Below are 21,370 nucleotides of genomic sequence, written 5' to 3'. Positions count from 1 at the left end.
TCTTAGAATCTTTATGAATACGGGCCCTGGACTTTTCTCTCAGTATAAATCAAGTAGGCCTACACTGAAGTGTAATTTTAAGTCTATTTCTGAGAAGTACATAAAAAGTAGACTGAAAGTATACTTTCTTATTTTAAGTTTAAAAGAAGTATACTAAGTGTGAAAAACACCAAGCTTACATTAGCTACTTCTACTATTCCCCACCAATTCACAAGCACAAGAGAAAAAGTATTTTGTACTTACATTTAATACCCCTGGAACTCAATGGAAGTTGTTTGAAGATCATAGTTGGTAGTGTTGTTATAACCAGTCAACTGAACCAACAATCTTTTCACAAAACTGACAAAACCTCGTCAAACTGTCAAAATCCATCAACATTCCGTGCATGAGCTACTTTCTGACATCATATCTGAATATCAAAATACATGATAGAAACATTTTGTTAAACCACTTACAAGTGTTATGTTTACAACACCATTGACTACACTATTGAAACAATTACTTTTTATTACAACTGTACATGAATAAATAGGCCATTTGGCCCTGGACTAATAGGGTATTCTATTTGTCCATTCTATTGGCTCTATTCTATTTTGAAGACTTGTGCTGGCTGCACAAGTCTAATTTAAGGCTCTCACAAATAAATAGTATGGGTATATTATACATTTTCTGAGTCATCAGAGTGCCTTGAGTATTGAAGTTGTTGAGTTTTGTGTCCATGTTGTTCTTTCATGCCACAGGGATAAAAGAAAGCATACAGTTTAGGCGGAAATTGTGAAAAAATGTGTGTTATTTCTGGTTTAAAGAAGTCTTGTGACCTCTGTGTTTGTCAGACAGATTCAGTACTGGGCTTAAATGAAAGCCTAAAAGGTCCCCTTTCCAACGATACCAAGCACCATATTATAGAATATTGATAATATCCTTAGCATGAGCCTAAACCAGATATACACCAGGGCCCGTATTCATAAAGATTCTAAGAATCCTCTCAGAAAACTCTTAATTTAGCTTAAAAACTTTTACGTAGGAGTCTTAGCTTAAGAGCAATTCGGGACTGTTCTGAGAGCAACTCTGAGTAAGGAAAAGACAAAAACTTTCATCTTAGTGAGGAGGCGGGGTTGACCCCGTTGCTATGTATGACACAATCTTTTGAAGACTGTGATTGGTTGGTTGTCCAAGAAGGGGAAAAAAGTGATTTTAAGTATAGGGTCTATTCTAAGCCTTTACTTTGAATTACATGCGTAATTTTTCCTATTTGACCGTTCTCACACACACACACATTATATATATATAAATCCTTATTTTATTAACCATGCTGTTAATTTCCTATAAGGTATTTGCTTGGCTTAGAATGATAAAAATTGATTCACTCTTTCCAATTACACTGATTGTCGGCATGTCTATTTAAATGGTGGTTCGAATGTTGGTTTTAATGTATCAAACATGGAATTTTCCCTGTTGCCAAATATCATAATGTAGTGATTACTTTCATTTCGGGCGCTATGGCATTTCTGCGCTGTGTTGGAGATATTAGCGTGTCTCTATAAAGATCAGTCACAAACATGATCCCTGCATGATCTAATCTAAAACGTCTTATTAACTTAGGTCATCCATTGTCTGCAACACATTTATTCTCCCTCTTCGTCTTTCTGCCATTTTCTCCTCTGCTAAAGAAACTCTTAAGCCTCTTAAAAGTCCTCGTCCGTGCTCCTAACAATTTTGACCTTAAGACCTCTTTTAAGGGTTAAGATGCTTTCTGAATTACTTTTTTCTTTACTAGGATTTTTTCTTTAAATTTAAGAGTAAACGCCCACATTTCTAAGAATTTTCTTAGAATTTTGTCACTAGGAGCTACTCTTTGCATTAAGATTCTTTATGAATACGGGCCCAGATTTCAAAAACGGAATTTATTTTAGGGGGTTAGTAACTTCATGAGCTCAAAAAAGTGATTTCGCTGCCACCGCTGCACTGCTATCGTGATTTTTCAAATACTAGGGGTGTATACCTTGCCAAAAAACAATGATAGCATTTGCCCCCCCCCCCCGTTGATACCGATGGACCAAATTTGGGGCCCTGGCTCATGGACTAATAGGTACATTTTCGTGTTTCCACACGAACATATTAAGTGGCGGAAGTCTCCGCGTTCAGCGCAAATCCCGCCCTGCAGCTGATTCTAACGGTGCGTGTCCACTCCACTACAGCGGCAAAACTCCGCTCAGTGCCGCTGGCAACGCTGTAACGTCTCCGCTTTGGGGTGTGTCTGTTGCTGTTGTGTTTAATCTAAGTTTTTTTCAACACACGGACAGTATAATCACCAGCAATGCACGCGATTACATTTAGAAATAGATAAGCTTTGTTTCCAAATGCACCAAGCAAAGATATCCTTTCAATTTTATAAACTTTTATAAATCCAGTCAATATAATCACAATGAACACGTCAAAAATAAAATCTTTAACATATATAACAACTGCAAAGCGTCTAATTTGTAAACAAAATGATTTACGCACTAAATCCAGCATAAACTCCGGCACAATTTGCATATTTTTAAACTCTCAAGACAGACGTCACATCCCGAACCTCACAGCAATTGGCTGCCGACCGCGTTTTTCACTTGATATTTGCATAAAGTCGAGAACTGCCCAACCTTTTGACGCTCTCGGTCGCTCTCAACGCTTTCTCCGGTCCGCTGGCAATCCCAAAATGCACTGCGCGAGCGTGAAGCTCAACTTCCATAGGAATGAATTGAAAACGCTCGCTCCGCTCGCAACGCGCCAGTGGACACGCACCGTAAAGGTTTACCAGTTTTACCCGTCGTCACTGTAACCTAAACCAATGAAATCGACTGCAGGGCGAAAAAAGCTTTTCCGCTCCGTGTGCGCCGCCGCACTCTCCGTTCCGCGCGCGCGTGTGTGTGTGTCTGCGCCATGGTCTGCGCGCTGCGCTCTCTGCTCAATGTTCAATGTTCGACTCCGTGTTTGCGCTGCGCGTTCTGCTCTGTCGTTAACGGCCCAAACACTCCAATCATGTACCGATCACGCACTGGAAAAGCAAAGTCCGCTCAAATAAGGTGAAATTTCTCAGTAGTGGACTTCTGTTTGCTGAGCTGGTATAGCCATGCTGGCAACAATGGTAAAATGACCTGCTCTGATCACATGCTCTGGTAATAATAGCTTTGTAGGAATATATTTTATTTTGATAATTAGTAAAAAAAAAAGAAAAAGAAAAAAAAAATCTTAAATTGATTGTTGATTGATTATTGAAAAATAATAATACATTGATATATATGTTTAATATTATTTTAATATAGGGCTATTTTCTGTTCCTTTTTTTCCCCGGTGTTTCATTTAATTAGGTGATTATAAGTTTAATTATTGATGATTACAAGCTTGGAGGAATTGCAATTAATTACAGCAAATTGTGCAATTAAAGTTCATTTTTTTTCCCAGTCTTAATTTTTAAATATGAGCAGGCCTACAAGCTGGGATTGGTAATGCTAAACTGTAATCATAGTTATTTATTTATATTTTTCATTAAATTTATTATGTGATATTGGTTTGAGACAGAGTATTTTATTTAGTGGAGAACTTTGCAGCAGTATTTTATTTCTTATTCTTTTTTTATTTTATATATATTTTATTATATTAAAAAGTGTTTAAAAAAGTGTAAACAAATTGTTAAAAAAGTTCATAGTAATAAACAACCTGCAGTTTAATGTTTGCATTTCTTTTCCTTACTGTACCAAAAATAAACCGAACCGTGACTTTAAAACCGAGGTACGTACCGAACCGTGATTTTTGCGTACCGTTACACCCCTAATATATATATATATATATATATATATATATATATATATATATATATATGAAAAATGAACCATTTCACAAACAAAACGATAACCGTGCAGCTTCTCACTCCTCTGTTGTCGCTCTCCCAACGGCCCTTTGAAAAGAGAAAATAAATCAGTCAACCATTATGCCACTTTTTTTAATTCCTTTTCACAGTTCAATCAGATGTGTCGGGTTAGCCTTTTGGTGCCCCACATCAAGTGTATCTAGATAAGGGGTTTGCAAACCTGTCCTGGAACACCCCCTGCACTGCACATATTGGAGGCACAAAATGTACATTTTGACCAACTTTTACCACTTTTGAAGTAATTTCTAGAAATTAGTGTTGTAGATCATTAAACCGTTATGCTGCCTCATAAGTCTGTCTGAAATCAGAATGGTTACTGCTCAAATAAAAAAATAAATAAATAAACTAAATCGGTTTTGTGAGGCACCATAGTGTGTAAACGCTGCCTGCTAAGTCGTTGCCTGATAGGGCAGCGAGGCAATGAGTCAGCTGCCTAAGTTTTCAGATGCAGACTTTGTACGTTTCCCTCATCTAATATACCTGATTCATCACATTAGCTCATTTATAGAAACTGCAAGATCTGAAGTGGGTGTGCAGTACTGAGGGTTCCCAGGACAAGTTAGAAAACCAAACATTTGCCCATCATTCATCCAACTCAAATATTGCTTATCACTTGACATGTAAGTAGTAGCAACTTTACAAAGTCTGCTCGCTCTAATGTTATGTTACAGAACATATTTCTCCTGTTTTACAACAATTGCACTGGCTCTTAGTTCAATTTTAAAAACTAAACAAGTTGGCTCCTTTATATCTTCTTCATATACACTTCCTCCACTACATCCTAAGATCGGCTTCTGCACTTACACTTGTTCTTCCACGCACTCGGACAACTTCCATGGGGTCACAAGCTTTTGGTTGTGCTGCTCCTGATGCCATCACTTCCTCTTCACTTCTTGCCTGCTGTCTGTACTATCCTGTATAAATAAAAGCAAGAAAACTCAATACAAAATAAGTCATGTACAAGATTTTCACTTTACAGTTCAATTAGTCGGGTAGAAAACGTACTGGTTACTTTCGTAACCTCGGTTCCCTTAGAGATAAGGGAACGAGTACTGCGTTGCAAACGCTTATGGGAAAACTCCTTTTCTCGAGAATATTGAAGCCTTTATTTTAAAACGCATTTGCTACAGCACAGGCGAGAGCATCAGACCCACGTGAGTGAGCTGATAGGCTGTGCTGTGGGCAACTGCACGAACCAATGGCGGATAGACAGAAGCGCGCGAGCCAATCAGGGCGCTTGGCGCTCTGTCACTGTCAAGCGCGCGAAACTACACGTGACCATAACATATAAATACAAATAGAATCCGCCATTTGACAGGTATAATCGACTGAAGCGACAAACCTGCCATAAGAAAAATAGCACGGCAAGGCAACGCAGTACTCGTTCCCTTATCTCTAAGGGAACCGAGGTTACGAAAGTAACCAGTACGTTCCCTTACGAGAACGTTCTCTCGTACTGCGTTGCAAACGCTTATGGGAACGTTTCCATTTAAAACGCCGTGCTATTAATCTTTTGGCCGCTCTGACTCACCAGAGTTCCGGGAAGTACAGAATAGCCAGGATAAAAAGAGACCGAACATCGGGCCCATCAATTATCCGTAATAAAGACTGGCCAGAGCCAGTCATTTAACCCACAAGGTGATAGCCGTGTGTTTAATATCAAACTAGTCTGGGTCCGCAGAGCCAGAGTCTAGACTGAAAAGACTGTAACTGCAAAGCAGGGACATTAAAGTTATAATTCATCGGATCTGGCCAAAGCCAGTCACTTAGTCCACAAGGTGAAAACCGTGTGTTCAATATCAACTAGACTGGGTCACAGAGCCAGTGTCTAGACAGAAGAACTGTAGCTACAAAGCAAGGGCATTAAAGCTATAATTCAACAATGTGGACGGAGCGGATATCCGGCCGCCGCACATATGCTATAGATGGGAATACCCAAGTGACCATGGTTCAAAACTAGTCTGGATCCACAGAGCCAGAGTCTAGACAGAAAGAACGCATGTCTGCAGAGCAGGGACATCCAGATTATAGAATCTCACAAATGTGGACGGAGCGGACCAGCCGGCCGCCGCACAAATGTCTTCAATAGGAATACCACTTGACCAAGCCCACGAAGAGGCAACACCTCTCGTGGAATGAGCTCTAACACCTATGGGACAAGAGAGGCCCAGTGAGGTGTAAGCCAGGGCAATGGCGTCAACTATCCATCTGGACAGTGTGGTTTTAGTGACCGGGAGGCCCTTGGATCGGCCCCCGAAACACACAAAGAGCTGTTCAGACTGTCTGAAAGAGGCCGAACGCTCCAGATAAATTCTCAAAGCTCTGACTGGGCAAAGCATGAGAGAATCGCTATCCTCCTCGGAGGAGGGGAGAGCTGACAGAGAAATAACCTGGGCTCTGAACGGAGTTGAGAGCACCTTAGGAACATATCCATGTCTTGGCCTAAGAATGACCTTGGAGTCATTAGGACCAAACTCCAGACAGGAAGCGCTGGTAGACAGCGCCTGTAAATCCCCTATTCTCTTTACTGACGCCAGTGCTAGAAGCAGGGCGGTTTTCAGAGAGAGAGACTTAGGATCAGCTGACTGAAGTGGTTCAAAGGGAGGTCCCTTAAGAGCCCGCAGGACCAAGGAGAGGTCCCAGGCCGGAACAGACGGTGGCCGAGGCGGGTTAAGCCTCCTGGCGCCCCTGAGGAAGCGAACTATAAGGTCGCTTTTTCCTAAGGAGGCCCCGGCTTCCAATACGTGAAAAGCAGCAATGGCTGCCACGTACACTTTGAGAGTGGAGGGGGAGCGACCCGCGTCCAACATCTCCTGTAGAAAAGACAGTACTCTTGGTACTTCACAAGTGTATGGGTCGAGGTCTCGAGCTAAACACCAGCTGGAAAACACTGACCATTTACTGAGATAGAGGCGTCTGGTAGACGGAGCTCTAGCTTCCTTTATAGTATTCAGGACGCCCTCTGGGAGGTTCTGGGGTACCCGTTGAGTGGCCATACATGTAGGGCCCATAAGTCGGGACGGGGATGCCAGATTGTCCTGTTGGCCTGAGTCAGGAGGTCGCGCCTCACTGGGATTGGCCACGGGTCTGCTACAGACAGCTGCATCAACTCTGGGAACCAAACCTGGGTCCGCCAGAGAGGAGCTACTAATAGCACTGCGCTTTTCGTGTTCCTGATCCGTTCGATGACCTGAGGGAGCATCGAGACCGGGGGGAACGCATAGAGAGGAAGGTTGGGCCAGTCGTGGGCCAACGCATCCCTGCTCTTTGAGAAAAAGATTGGGCATTGACAGTTGTCTTCTGAGGCGAAAATATCTACTTCTGCCTTCCCGAAGACCTCCCAGAGTAGGAGAACTGTCTGAGGGTGGAGAGACCATTCCTCTGGGGGAACTCTGCCCCGAGAGAGCATGTCTGCTCCTGTATTCAACGTGCCTGGCACGTGAGCTGCCCTGAGCGAGCGCAGATTGGTGTGAGCCCATAGCAAGAGCTGTGAGGCTATGGCAAACAGGTTGCGGGACCTGAGGCCGCCCTGGCGATTTATGTAAGAGACCACCGACATGTTGTCCGTCCGTACCAACACGTGGTGTCCCGCCAGGTATGGGAGGAATGTTTTTAGGGCTAGAAAAACTGCTCTCATTTCGAGGCAGTTTATGTGTAGGCGTTTCTCCGAGCTCGACCAGAGGCCGGAGGCAGGCCTGCCCTCGTACAGAGCTCCCCAACCGGAGTTGGAGGCGTCTGTTGAAATCATCCTCCTCTCTGAAACTACCCCCATGCTTACGCCCTGCTGGTACCAGCTGGCGTTTTTCCAAGGGGCCAGGGCTTGAACACAGCGCTGGTCCACCTTGATAATCAAGTGGCCTGAATGCCAGGCGTGGGGTGGCACCAGAGGAGCCAGCCACAGCTGAAGAGGACGCATACGCAGTAGGCCTAGTTGGAGTACTGATGATGCAGAGGCCATCAGGCCAAGGATCCTCTGAAACGTTCTGAGGGGTACAAGAGAGCCCTCTATGAACGATGCCGTGAGCTGCTGAATCGTTAGAGCACGGGCCGGTGTGGGCCATGCTCTCATAAGTACGGAGTCGAGAACTGTTCCCAGGAACGTGATACGTTGGCTGGCCAACAGAACACTCTTTGCAACATTGACCCTGAGCCCTAGACATTCTAGATGGCTGAGGAGCCAGGCTTTGTGAGTATGTGACTCCGCCTCTGACTGGGTCAGTATGAGCCAGTCGTCGAGGTAGTTTAGGATGCGCATTCCCCGCTGTCTCAGGGGGGAGAGAGCTGCATCCATGCACTTCGTGAATGTACGAGGCGCTAGTGCCAGTCCAAATGGAAGAACTGTGTACTGGTATGTCTGCCCCTCGAAGGCGAATCTCAAGAATGGCCTGTGGTGGGGGTTCACTTGAATGTGAAAGTAAGCGTCTTTCAGATCTACTGAGAAAAACCAGTCGCCTGGGCGAATCTGCGCCAGGATATGTCTGGTCGTGAGCATTCTGAACGGCCGTGACATGAGAGCCTTGTTCAGATGTCTGAGATCTAAAATGGGTCTCAGGCCGCCGTCTTTCTTTGGAACAAGAAAGTATCGGCTGTAAAAACCTGACTCGCTCAGAGAAGGGGGGATCTTCTCGATGGCCCCTTTCGCCAGCAGACTTAACACTTCGGTGCGGAGGACATGACTCAATGTGCCCCTTACCGTGGTTTGTATAACCGCGCGAAAACGCGGTGGTCTGCGGGCGAACTGAAGCGAGTAACCATGCTTTATGATGTTCATCACCCATACTGAAACTCCGGGGATAGCTTGCCAAGCTAGAGCCCGCAGAGCTAGAGGCATTATCATATCTGGAACACCCAGAGTGGGGGGCTCGGACTGACATGTATGCATGTGAGAAATTATGCTCGATTTGTGCTTTGTGTGGGTCGCTGTTAAAACAGCGTTTGTTTGCAGGGGTGCGTGACATGTGACGGGCCCATGAACTGCATTTAGAACTGCTGCAGCCGCCTGAACTGAAGAGGGAGCCGTGAGCAGTAGTCGAGCGATTTTTGGGGCTGGTCCGGCCGCAGCGGGACAGTGACCCCTCTTTGTGCCGGTTAGGACGGCTTCTTGGGCTCGTGATCGAGCGTCAGCTTCGGCCGCGGGCCCTGGCGCTTAGGGAACGGGAACCGTTTCGCTGGCTTCATGTGCTTACTGGTCTCAGCCGCTGGGCGGGGCTGGAGGACCTGGGACACCACTTTCTCAGGTCGCGGCGTGCTCTTGGGGCGCCGTTGGACTGAGCTGGAGCGCTTTGGTAGAAAGTGTCTCATGGCGCTGGAAGCCTTCTGAGCTTCAGTGAAGCGATCGGCGAAGCCGCTGACAGATGGGCCGAAGAGACCTGAGGCTGTGACGGGCGAGTCGAGGAAGGCAGTTTTATCCGCGTCCCTGATCTCGGTTAAGTTTAGCCAGAGGTGGCGCTCCATTACCACTAGGCTGGCCATATTGCGGCCCAGGGCTTGAGCGGTGGTCTTCGTGGCCCTCAGTGCCAGATCCGTGGCACTCCTGAGGTCTTTAAATGTGTCTGGGTCCGGGCCTGACTCATCCATGGAACGGAGAAGTTTGGCCTGGAAGGCTTGAAGCGTCGCCATGGCGTGAAGTGCAGAGGCGGCTTGACCGGCGGCAGCGTATGCGCGGCTGGCAATGGCCGAAGTAGTTCTGCACGGCTTAGAAGGGTGCACCGTCTTAGACCTCCAACTACCTGCAGTGGGGGGGCATAAGTGTGCAGCGACCGCTTCCTCCAGTGGGGGGAGAGACACATATCCTTTCTCTTCAGCGCCGTCAACAGTGGAGAGCGTAGAAGAGGCAGATGAGCGTGTTCGCGCTGAAAAGGGCGCGCGCCAGCATTTTGTGAGCTCTTCGTGAACCTCAGGCATAAATGGAGCGGCGCGCTGACGAGGGGCCTGCTGGCGCCCCGGCAGGTACCATTCATCGAGGCGGCTTCTGGCGGGCTCAGCTGGAGAAAGCCAATCGAGTCCCAACTCGTCAACAGCGCGAGACATGACACGGAGAAGTTCGGCGTCAATGCTCGCTCGAGTATCAGAAAACTCTAGCTGAGAGGGGGGGGCGGGGTCCGCGGAGCCCGACCAATCCTCGCTCTCAGATGCCGCCATAGAAAGTGCGTCATCGACGTCATCCGGAGATGCGCCGAAAGAGACGAGTCCAGCCGCTTCAGACGAGGGGCGCTGCTCGCTCCGAGAGAACAGGACAGGCGAAGAAGGCGTGGGCGAGGCACGAGGAGAAAGGCCCGGCGTGCACTCGCTAAACTCACCGCGCTCAGGACGCCTCTGATCGCGCCGCTTCTTCCTACGGGGCTCGTGGGGCGCCGAAGACGGAAGGTGGGCGGAATCGGTCACCGTCGAAGACAGCCTTGAACGGAGAACGGAGACAGGCATCCCGTCGCAGAATTGGCAGCCGCCTTTCATGAGCGCTGCCTCGGCGTGCTCAGGGCCGAGGCAGGCCGCACACTGGGTGTGTCCGTCGGATGCATGCAGGGAGACCCCGCAGCTCTCACAGATGGAGAGAGGCATTATGCCGCGCTGTGAAAACAGCGGTTTGCTCTTTTAGATAAATATGCAATGAAAAGGATATAATTTTTCGTCGGATGCCACAGGGAAACGCTCGGCTGGCGAGATGCCGGGATGCGAAGCTGTTCCGCTGGACGGCTTTTCCACGACGAGGGCTTCTTACGACCGGAGAAAATCAGCGACGAGGTGAGTCGAGCTGAAGGAGATTAAATCTGTCAAATGGCGGATTCTATTTGTATTTATATGTTATGGTCACGTGTAGTTTCGCGCGCTTGACAGTGACAGAGCGCCAAGCGCCCTGATTGGCTCGCGCGCTTCTGTCTATCCGCCATTGGTTCGTGCAGTTGCCCACAGCACAGCCTATCAGCTCACTCACGTGGGTCTGATGCTCTCGCCTGTGCTGTAGCAAATGCGTTTTAAAATAAAGGCTTCAATATTCTCGAGAAAAGGAGTTTTCCCATAAGCGTTTGCAACGCAGTACGAGAGAACGTTCTCGTAAGGGAACAAAGTATACAACACAATCCATTCTAAAACACATTTTATGTATTCACACAAGCAATTCTTCAGAGCCCCAACATGGAATTGTAAAAAAAATAATATTACTCCCATGTGTCAGTTACGATTACTATAATGATAAGGTCATGATTTCATCTTTAAAACAGATGAAGAAATCAACAAATTGTGGTGTTGAGCTGAGAGGGTTGTGGTCTGTTGCTCTTTGAATTAGATCTTTCAATGCAGGCCTGACCCCTGGGGGCTCCGTATATTTCTGATAATATTTGTGGAGAAACATTACACTGTTTTAATTCAGAATCCTAACCATACATTGTAGGCTACTAATTAAAAGTAATTTATTAAATCAAGTAAAATAAAAAATAACACAAAAGGCCAATGAATCTGTACCAGAAGTGATAGTGCAATGTAGCAGCTAAAGAATAATCCTCCATCAAATTGCCAGTAATCAGCTGGATCCTTGGCGAATCTGAAGAGGGGGAAAGAAGAAATTATTCAATGAAAAGTCCTTAAAAAGCAGTATTTTCTTATATCATTCCTTTAAACAGTCTTAAATTGTAAAAACGTTTGCCATTCTAACATTCACACTACATGAACTGAGTGATGTCAAGGGCTGGGTAAAAAATATTGATTTCTCGATTTTAATTGATTCTCATTTGTACGAAACGATATCAGTTCTTAAATCCCAAAAATCGATTAGTCATCCTCATCCTGTTTTCAGTTGATGATTGAATGGAACATTGTAGCGCGCATCCCATCCAATAAATCCAGCCCTAGTAATGTCATCTTTGAGACTGTTAGTTGTTACATGATTAAAAATGTAAACTTTAAGCATGGCAATCCCATCAGAAATCTGTATCATAGCAAGGGAAGCACACACACAAAAAAACAACAACAACAAAAAAAAAAAACAATTGGTACCAAAATCAAACCATCAAATAATTTTACCTGCAGCCATTTATCCTATTATGACACGTCTGAGGGTCTTTCCCTTTACGGTGTCCAGTGATTAAAGAAAGGACTGATGAAGGTGACATGCATCCACTTTCAGTGCGCCACTTCAGCAGAAAAAAGACAAAAGGACAAAAAAGTTACTCAGACTTTCTATCAGTAACATTAAATGTCTTACTTTAAAGGTGAAAATCATATTAATACTATATATTAAACCAGGGTTCTCAAGTCTCACGCATTGGCCGTGAGACACACGCAATTCAACCAGTTCACACGCTCACACGCCACACCGTGTATTTCTCACGCTGAAAAGGCAATGCCAACCAAGTTGTCCTGCAAGCTTTATATATAACGTTGTATACGAGGCGCAGGCACACAAAGTGAAGTTTCCTGCCGCCAGCACGTATCTCGGCCAGATTGCGTTCGTTAATGGGCAACATAGATGCGCGAACACACGGAAGTTGACGGAACATTCTCGACCACCGTACGTTTGTTACTAGGTAACCAACAACATCGCGCGAACACACGTCGTGAATGATGGAGAAGGTAAGTTGGAAGAAAGCTCGTCTAACAATTTTAGGCTAGAACATTTAATATATAAACCATCGTATACATTATTATTGATGCAGTCAAAAACTCTACAACTACTTTGCAACCAGGCCAGAAGCTTTGGCTCAGTTTGGCTAGCTTGCGTTATCTGAAACTAAGGGAAATGGAAGGAATGAAGATGTATTTCTTCATTTTATTTTAAATAAATTTAAATTTATTTATTTTATTTTATTTTAAATTATATATTATTCTGTATTAATAGTCTTTCTAGTTACATTAAGGCTACATGTATTAAAGCAGAGTGCTCTGGGTAATATTTTATATCCTGTCAAAACATAATAATTGCCATTGCATTTGTATTTGTATTTTTCAAACACTTACAACACAACATATTTCATAAGCTGGAGTGTGTACTCTTGTGTACACACACACACCATAATAATACTCTAATATGTAATTTGTTCACAATGTCCCACCACACAATACATCATTATACCATTTCAACTAGACACATTCAAAATGCAAAAATATTTGTTTTTCCAAACTGTTTGGAGCAATTTGTTATATTTGTTATAATTTTTATAATTTTTTATAATTTTTGTATAACTTATTTGTAATTTTGAAATATAACATTAAAGAGTATATTTGATGTGATGAATCGCTCTGTCATTTTTCAGATTTACCAATTGTTATAATTTCAATTGTTATAATATAATAAATTGTGCTGGTTAATATGAACAATGGGTGAAATTGGGGGGCGGGGACAGGTGGGGGTGGGGCTCCATTAGGGCTCCTCCCCCAACCGCATGTGATCTCACTCCAAGCTTTTGATAAAACTTGAGAACCCTGATTAAACCCAGTGTAGGTTTTTGAACAGTGGGTAAAATTAACTTACTGTAACAGTTAGTTGGTGAATGGGTCTTTCTGTTGGGTGTTCTCCCCAGAAAAAAATGATTCCAATGCTTGATCTAAAAAAAAAAAAAATGTAAACAAATATATTTTCAATACTGTTATCAGTGTTTGAAGAGGTTATGTAAACATACTTCTAACGAATAAATTACTGTTTTATCACTTTACTCATTCCCACGCTTTTTTTTTACCTCTAATGCGTTTTTAAACTAACGTTAGCTGACATTAAACACACAACATTACCAACAACAAAACACAGCAATATCAGATGGTACTAAATTACATTGAAATACGTGCTTATATTGCTACAGCAGTACAAAAACACACAGAGAGATAACTTAACGTATAAGGTTGCATTAAGCCTATGACCGTTACTCATGTCCATAAACGTTAATTTAACTCACTAAGGACTGAAAAATGTTTTCTTACCTGATATCGCCAGTATTTTTACAGACCACGTACGACCCCTTACTTAGGTAAAGTTGGTTTTATATTCGCATATTCGCACATTCGCGGACTTCCGCGTTCAATAACTCGTGAACTAAACGTCGTTGCTACACAAAACACCTATCACATATAACTACAGATTAAACATCAGAAAGCTACAACATAATTTTCCTCAAAACGATCTTTCCTTCTCACTGGACAAAATACATTGATCTCTATGCGCAGGCTGCTAAGAAGGGACCATCTGCAAAGTGCAAACCCGAAGGAAAGCTCATTTTAAGAAGAAGATTTAAATATTAAAACAATGTTATTTGTGAAGTAACAATATTCAGCTCACAAGATATTGAACGCAGAACACCGCAAATATACGAAGCAAATATAAAAAGCAATACCCAAGTTGCAGACTTGATCATGTAAGATCAAGTGTGAACATAGTCAAGTTTAAAAAAAAAAAAATAGTTTCAGGTTTGATATTTGCTGTGTATTCACCTAGACTGCTTTAGTGTACTTTTGTGTAGGCTATTGTACATACAGTACGCAAAAATGTTTTATGTAAAAGTTACAATTATTCACCAAAGAGATTTTTTCATGTTCCAAAGGTTGTAGTATGTTCCTACTGACCAGACTGACTTAATACAGGTGGAATTTTCACAGTATCTCCCTTACTGTACGTTCAGTATACAAATATTAATTTAAAAAAAATTACAGTAATTCCCCAAAAGTATTTTTCCTGTTCCAAAGCCTGTAGTGCTTTCTTATTGACTTACACTATCCCACACTGACTTACTACAGGTGAAATTTTGACAATACCTCCCTTACTGTACGTACTGAAAGGTTGGGGTCAGAATCCCCTGTTTCTTCAATTAAATTATATATATCCTTTTGAATGATTACTTTATTCTTATTAAAAATTCAACAATCAAGTAGTATCCTAATCATTTCTGTATTTATTTTCTTTTAGGTGCATTCCAGTGTGTGCCCTTGGGTTGTGTTCACATGCAAGGGGCCTTTTGATGATAATTGTCTTGGGATTGTCTTGGGACTCCTGGAAACTCCATCTGCATACATTCAGTGTATTACAGCCCATTGGTCAAACACAAATTCTTGAACTGTCATTATTTCTGGAAGACCCCTTAGGACTTTCACATATAAAACTCTTCGTCTCTTTGTCCTCTTTTTCTGGACCTTTCCATCATGGCTGTATCTTCTGTATCTCGTCTGCAACACATAGACGATAATGATGGCATTTTTCTCCTTTCTTTTGCAAAGCTCTTTCTAATACATTTTCAATTCCTCTCTACTCTGCCACCATCATCTGCTTAATAAATGCTTACAACCTTCAGTGTGGTATGCTTTTCTTTAAAAAAACATTTTCATAATAAAAATATTTATAAAACAAGTTACAGTGTTTTCCTTAATAAACCAGCTTCATAATAAAATCTTTATAAAACAAGTTCAGGTGTTTTTCTTAATAAACTATTTTCTCAATATATGGTTACAATGATTATTAATACAAGTGTTTTACACACTGTAAAAGAAAAGTTGACTAAACTTAAAATTCTAAGGCAACTTGCTGCACAGATTTTTTGAGTTGACTCAACTAATAGAGTTTACTCAACTGGAGATGTTATAATCGAGTCAACTCAACTATAGAGATGTTTTAGTTGAGTCAACTAAAAAAATCTGCAGTAAGTTGCCTTATAATTTTAAGTTAAGTCAACTTTTCTTTTTTTACAGTGCAGTAAACACTTTCTTAATAAATTGTTTAACAACTACTTATGGTAACTTTCATTATAAAACCACTTTTTTATTAGTTACAATTGTGGTTTACTATAACCCATAAATACTTCATATACAACAAGCCATGATTACAATAGAATAATTGCATATTTCACAACAATATCCACATATCTTCATCTATATATCTGTCTTAGTTGACTTGTATAAGTTTGAGGGTCAATTTTTCACCTTATTTTCATCAAGTGAACATCTCATGTGTATTTCTTTAGGGAGTGGAGTAAAGGGGCATATTATCGTTCCTGCTTTCCTGGAGTGAAATGTTTTATCAGCCTGTTTAGGTGGACTGCTCTTCTGATAATGAGCTCAGGTCTTCTTCAGCCTCAAAGAGAACTGTTGTTTGTCAGGCAGTGTTGTGTGTGTGTGTGTGTGTGTGTGTGTGTGTGTGTGTGTGTGTGTGTGTGTGTGTGTGTGTGTGTGTGTGTGTGTGTGTGTGTGTGTGTGTGTGTGTGTGTGCATTTTTTATTCTTTGCAGGTTCAGAACTTTGTGATATACAACATTCTTGGACCCTGGAAGAAGGTCACCACGGACTTAAATCTCGGAAATGGACGACAAATATTCTGATTAATGGCGATATACCCACTTATCTATCAAAAATGTATTATTGTTTAGACTTTATGTTCTCTTAGCCAATCAGAAGTAAACGATTATGTAATGCATGACCTTGAAAAAGGTATAATTGTGTGAGATTTGTTTGTAAGGTAGAGTTGGCTTGCGGCCTTCTCGTGACTTTGACGCTGGCTCTACCAATTTAACTGCAATTTCACGACTCCTGGTCTTCTTTCATCATATCTGTTCCTGGGTCTTACAACTGTACCCCCCCCCCCCCCCCCACACACACACACACACCAAACAGTACAATAATCAAATCATTTTTTCCTGTTCCAAAGGCTGTAGTGCTTTCCTAGTGACCACACTGACTTACTCCAGGTGGAATTTGGACAATAACTCCCTTACTGTACAATTATCAAATATATCTATGTAATAAACATTACATGTGTTTATTACATATGTTTATGTAACAAACTGTAATTCACCTATAGTGTGTTTTTATATTTATATTCAATGGTTGTAGTACTTTCCTAGTGATCAGACTGACTTACTACAGGTGGAATGTTGACAATAACTCCCTTACTGTACGTACAAAAAAACGAATACGTTTCCAAAAAAATTACTGTAATTCCCCTAAACTATTTTTCCCTGTTTCAAAGGCTGTAGTGCTTTCCTTGTGACCTGACTGACTTACTCCAGGTGGAATTTTGACAATAACTCCCTTACTGTACGTACAAAAAACTAATACGTTTCCAAAAAATTTACTGTAATTCCCCTAAACTATTTTTTCCTGTTTCAAAGGCTGTAGTGCTTTCCTAGTGACCACACTGACTTACTCCAGGTGGAATTTGGACAATAACTCCCTTACTGTACGTACAAAAAACTAATATGTTTCCAAAAAAATTACTGTAATTACCCTAAACTATTTTTTCCTGTTTCAAAGGCTGTAGTGCTTTCCTAGTGACCACACTGACTTACTCCAGGTGGAATTTGGACAATAACTCCCTTACTGTACGTACAAAAAACGAATACGTTTCCAAAAAAATTACTGTAATTCCCCTAAACTTTTTTTTCCTGTTTCAAAGGCTGTAGTGCTTTCCTAGTGACCACACTGACTTACTCCAGGTGGAATTTGGACAATAACTCCCTTACTGTACGTACAATAAACTAATACGTTTCCAAAAAAATTACTGTAATTCCCCTAAACTATTTTTTCCTGTTTCAAAGGCTGTAGTGCTTTCCTAGTGACCACACTGACTTACTCCAGGTGGAATTTGGACAATAACTCCCTTACTGTACGTACAATAAACTAATACGTTTCCAAAAAAATTACTGTAATTCCCCTAAACTATTTTTTCCTGTTTCAAAGGCTGTAGTGCTTTCCTAGTGACCACACTGACTTACTCCAGGTGGAATTTGGACAATAACTCCCTTACTGTACGTACAAAAAACTAATACGTTTCCAAAAAAATGACTGTAATTACCCTAAACTATTTTTTCCTGTTTCAAAGGCTGTAGTGCTTTCCTAGTGACCACACTGACTTACTCCAGGTGGAATTTGGACAATAACTCCCTTACTGTACGTACAAAAAACTAATACGTTTCCAAAAAAATTACTGTAATTACCCTAAACAATTTTTTCCTGTTTCAAAGGCTGTAGTGCTTTCCTAGTGACCACACTGACTTACTCCAGGTGGAATTTGGACAATAACTCCCTTACTGTACGTACAAAAAACTAACACGTTTCCAAAAAAATTACTGTAATTCCTCTAAACTATTTTTTCCTGTTTCAAAGGCTGTAGTGCTTTCCTAGTGATCAGACTGACTTACTCCAGGTGGAATTTGGACAATAACTCCCCTACTGTACGTACAAAAAACTAATACGTTTCCAAAAAAATTACTGTAATTCCCCTAAACTATTTTTTCCTGTTTCAAAGGCTGTAGTGCTTTCCTAGTGACCACACTGACTTACTCCAGGTGGAATTTGGACAATAACTCCCTTACTGTACGTACAATAAACTAATACGTTTCCAAAAAAATTACTGTAATTACCCTAAACTATTTTTTCCTGTTTCAAAGGCTGTAGTGCTTTCCTAGTGACCTGACTGACTTACTCCAGGTGAAATTTTGACAATAACTCCCTTACTGTACGTACAATAAACAAATAAGTCCAAGGAAAAATTACTGTAATTCCCCTAAACAATTTTTTCCTGTTTCAAAGGCTGTAGTGCTTTCCTAGTGACCACACTGGCTTACTCCAGGTGAAATTTGGATAATAACTCCCTTACTGTACGTACAATAAACAAATAAGTCCAAGACAAAAATTACTGTAATTCCTCTAAACTATTTTTTCCTGTTTCAAAGGCTGTAGTGCTTTCCTAGTGATCAGACTGACTTACTCCAGGTGGAATTTGGACAATAACTCCCTTACTGTACGTACAAAAAACTAATACGTTTCCAAAAAAAATACTGTAATTCCCCTCAACTATTTTTTCCTGTTTCAAAGGCTGTAGTGCTTTCCTAGTGACCACACTGACTTACTCCAGGTGGAATTTGGACAATAACTCCCTTACTGTACGTACAAAAAACTAATACGTTTCCAAAAAAATTACTGTAATTCCCCTAAACTATTTTTTCCTGTTTCAAAGGCTGTAGTGCTTTCCTAGTGACCACACTGACTTACTCCAGGTGGAATTTGGACAATAACTCCCTTACTGTACGTACAAAAAACTAATACGTTTCCAAAAAAATTACTGTAATTCCTCTAAACTATTTTTTCCTGTTTCAAAGGCTGTAGTGCTTTCCTAGTGATCAGACTGACTTACTCCAGGTGGAATTTGGACAATAACTCCCTTACTGTACTTACAAAAAACTAATATGTTTCCAAAAAAATTACTGTAATTACCCTAAACTATTTTTTCCTGTTTCAAAGGCTGTAGTGCTTTCCTAGTGACCACACTGGCTTACTCCAGGTGAAATTTGGATAATAACTCCCTTACTGTACGTACAATAAACAAATAAGTCCAAGAAAAAAATACTGTAATCCCCCTAAACTATTTTTTCCTGTTTCAAAGGCTGTAGTGCTTTCCTAGTGACCACACTGACTTACTCCAGGTGGAATTTGGACAATAACTCCCTTACTGTACGTACAAAAAACGAATACGTTTCCAAAAAAATTACTGTAATTCCCCTAAACTATTTTTTCCTGTTTCAAAGGCTGTAGTGCTTTCCTAGTGACCACACTGACTTACTCCAGGTGGAATTTGGACAATAACTCCCTTACTGTACGTACAAAAAACTAATACGTTTCCAAAAAAAATACTGTAATTCCTCTAAACTATTTTTTCCTGTTTCAAAGGCTGTAGTGCTTTCCTAGTGATCAGACTGACTTACTCCAGGTGAAATTTTGACAATAACTCCCTTACTGTACGTACAATAAACAAATAAGTCCAAGGAAAAATTACTGTAATTCCCCTAAACAATTTTTTCCTGTTTCAAAGGCTGTAGTGCTTTCCTAGTGACCACACTGGCTTACTCCAGGTGAAATTTGGATAATAACTCCCTTACTGTACGTACAATAAACAAATAAGTCCAAGAAAAAAATACTGTAATTCCCCTAAACTATTTTTTCCTGTTTCAAAGGCTGTAGTGCTTTCCTTGTGACCACACTGACTTACTACAGGTGGAATTTTGACAATACCTCCTTTACTGTACGTACAATAAACAAATACATATAAGAAAAAATTACAGTAATTCCCCTAAAGTATTTTTTCCTGTTCCAAAGGCTGTAGTGTTTTCCTACAGACCAGGCTGACTTACTACAGGTGAAATTTTGACAAAAAGTCCCTTACTGTACGTACAGTTGACAAATATGTTGTTTTTTTTTAAATTACTGTAATTCACCCTAAGCATTTTTTGTGTTCCAAAGGGTGTAGTGCTTTCCTAGTGACCACACCGACTTACTACAGGTGACATTTTGACAATACCTCCTTTACTGTACAATTATCAAATATTTTTATGTAATAAACATTATTACATGTGTTTATTACATATGCTTATGTAATAAACTGTAATTCACCTATAGTGTTTTTTATATATATATATTCCAAAGATTGTAGTGCTTTCCTAGTGACCACACTGACTTACTCCAGGTGAAATTTTGACAATACCTAATAATACTGTTTTACATAATAATATATATAATAACTGTAATTCACTAAAGGGGTTTTTGTTTGTTTAAGGTTGTAGTACATTAATAGGGGCTACATTAATATTAACAGTAGTGACTGAACCTGTATGCATGCATTGGTGCAGCAAATCTGACAGATAACGAACAGCAAGATCATGGAGGCATTCAATATACTGTACAGTGCACTGTTTTATTTCTATTATCTTTCTAATTGTTCCACTGAGATTATACATAAAAGTTGTAATTAATTCCTTGTGGTTAGAGTAAAATTTCAATATCACCTCTTTAAAATTTTGCTGTTGTTGATCCTCTCTTGGTTTAAGTTGTTCTTATATTATCATAAACCATTTAACTGATTGTTTTGTCAAGTACTTTTTACTTTACTATATTTTCTTTTAGTGAAGTGACGTAAAAGTTTAAGTAAAACAAATGTGTGTGTTTGAATACAATTTTTTCAAATGTTTCCAGTCAGGACTACTTTGGGTAAACAAAAATATTTAAGCAATTGAACATTTTATTCAATATTTATTCATTGCATTATGTTATTGGTTAACACACATAACTATAACTGTTAGTGGTTTGTTACATAATTAATCCTTGTCATGTTTACCAACGTGAACAGTGCCAAAGATGGTACCCAATGTATGCTGCATTGGACTATCACCAGACAAGCTACCTGAAAAAAGATGCCCAATGGTTGTGCTCACTGTGTACCTTAAACAGTGGAACATCAAAAGAATATCTGCTGAAACTTCTGCTTTATTGTCCTTGTTTCAATATGGATTACCACTGTATATCTGTATTTTGGGACTTACAGTTAAAGACCCAAGGACCAGATATGATTTATTAAGACCAGGAGTTAGAAGTGCACTCAATTTAAGACAAGAATTAAGAATTATAATAAATTAAAGGAAATTTTACTGAAGAATGTTTGCAGTTTCATCAGGCAGAAGTCAAGAATCAGAACCAGTGATCAAAAGTAGGCCGCTTCCCCTTA

General features: G+C 41.0%; 1 long non-coding RNA gene across 3 annotated transcripts; it reads right to left on the bottom strand.

Moving 5' to 3' along the window:
* Positions 1 to 3,894: 3,894 nt before the first annotated feature.
* LOC307154963 lies at positions 3,895 to 13,408 on the bottom strand. Of its 3 annotated transcripts, none has more exons than XR_013820440.1 (5): positions 13,374 to 13,408; positions 11,927 to 12,036; positions 11,369 to 11,447; positions 4,715 to 4,824; positions 3,895 to 3,937 (listed from the first exon to the last, which is right to left on the bottom strand). It is a non-coding gene; the product is annotated as an uncharacterized lncRNA (long non-coding RNA). The 3 variants fall into 3 exon arrangements; XR_013820441.1 differs by lacking the exon at positions 3,895 to 3,937 and adding an exon at positions 3,989 to 4,449; XR_013820442.1 differs by lacking the exon at positions 3,895 to 3,937 and having other exon boundaries at positions 3,990 to 4,824.
* Between the last annotated feature and the right edge of the window lie 7,962 nt (positions 13,409 to 21,370).

This window comes from Squalius cephalus, assembly GCF_949319135.1.
Source record: "Squalius cephalus genome assembly, chromosome: 3".
In the NCBI taxonomy this organism is placed as follows: Eukaryota; Metazoa; Chordata; class Actinopteri; order Cypriniformes; family Leuciscidae; genus Squalius; species Squalius cephalus.
Note: the sequence above shows the minus strand (reverse complement) of the source record. Positions and strands in the feature narration are given on the sequence as shown.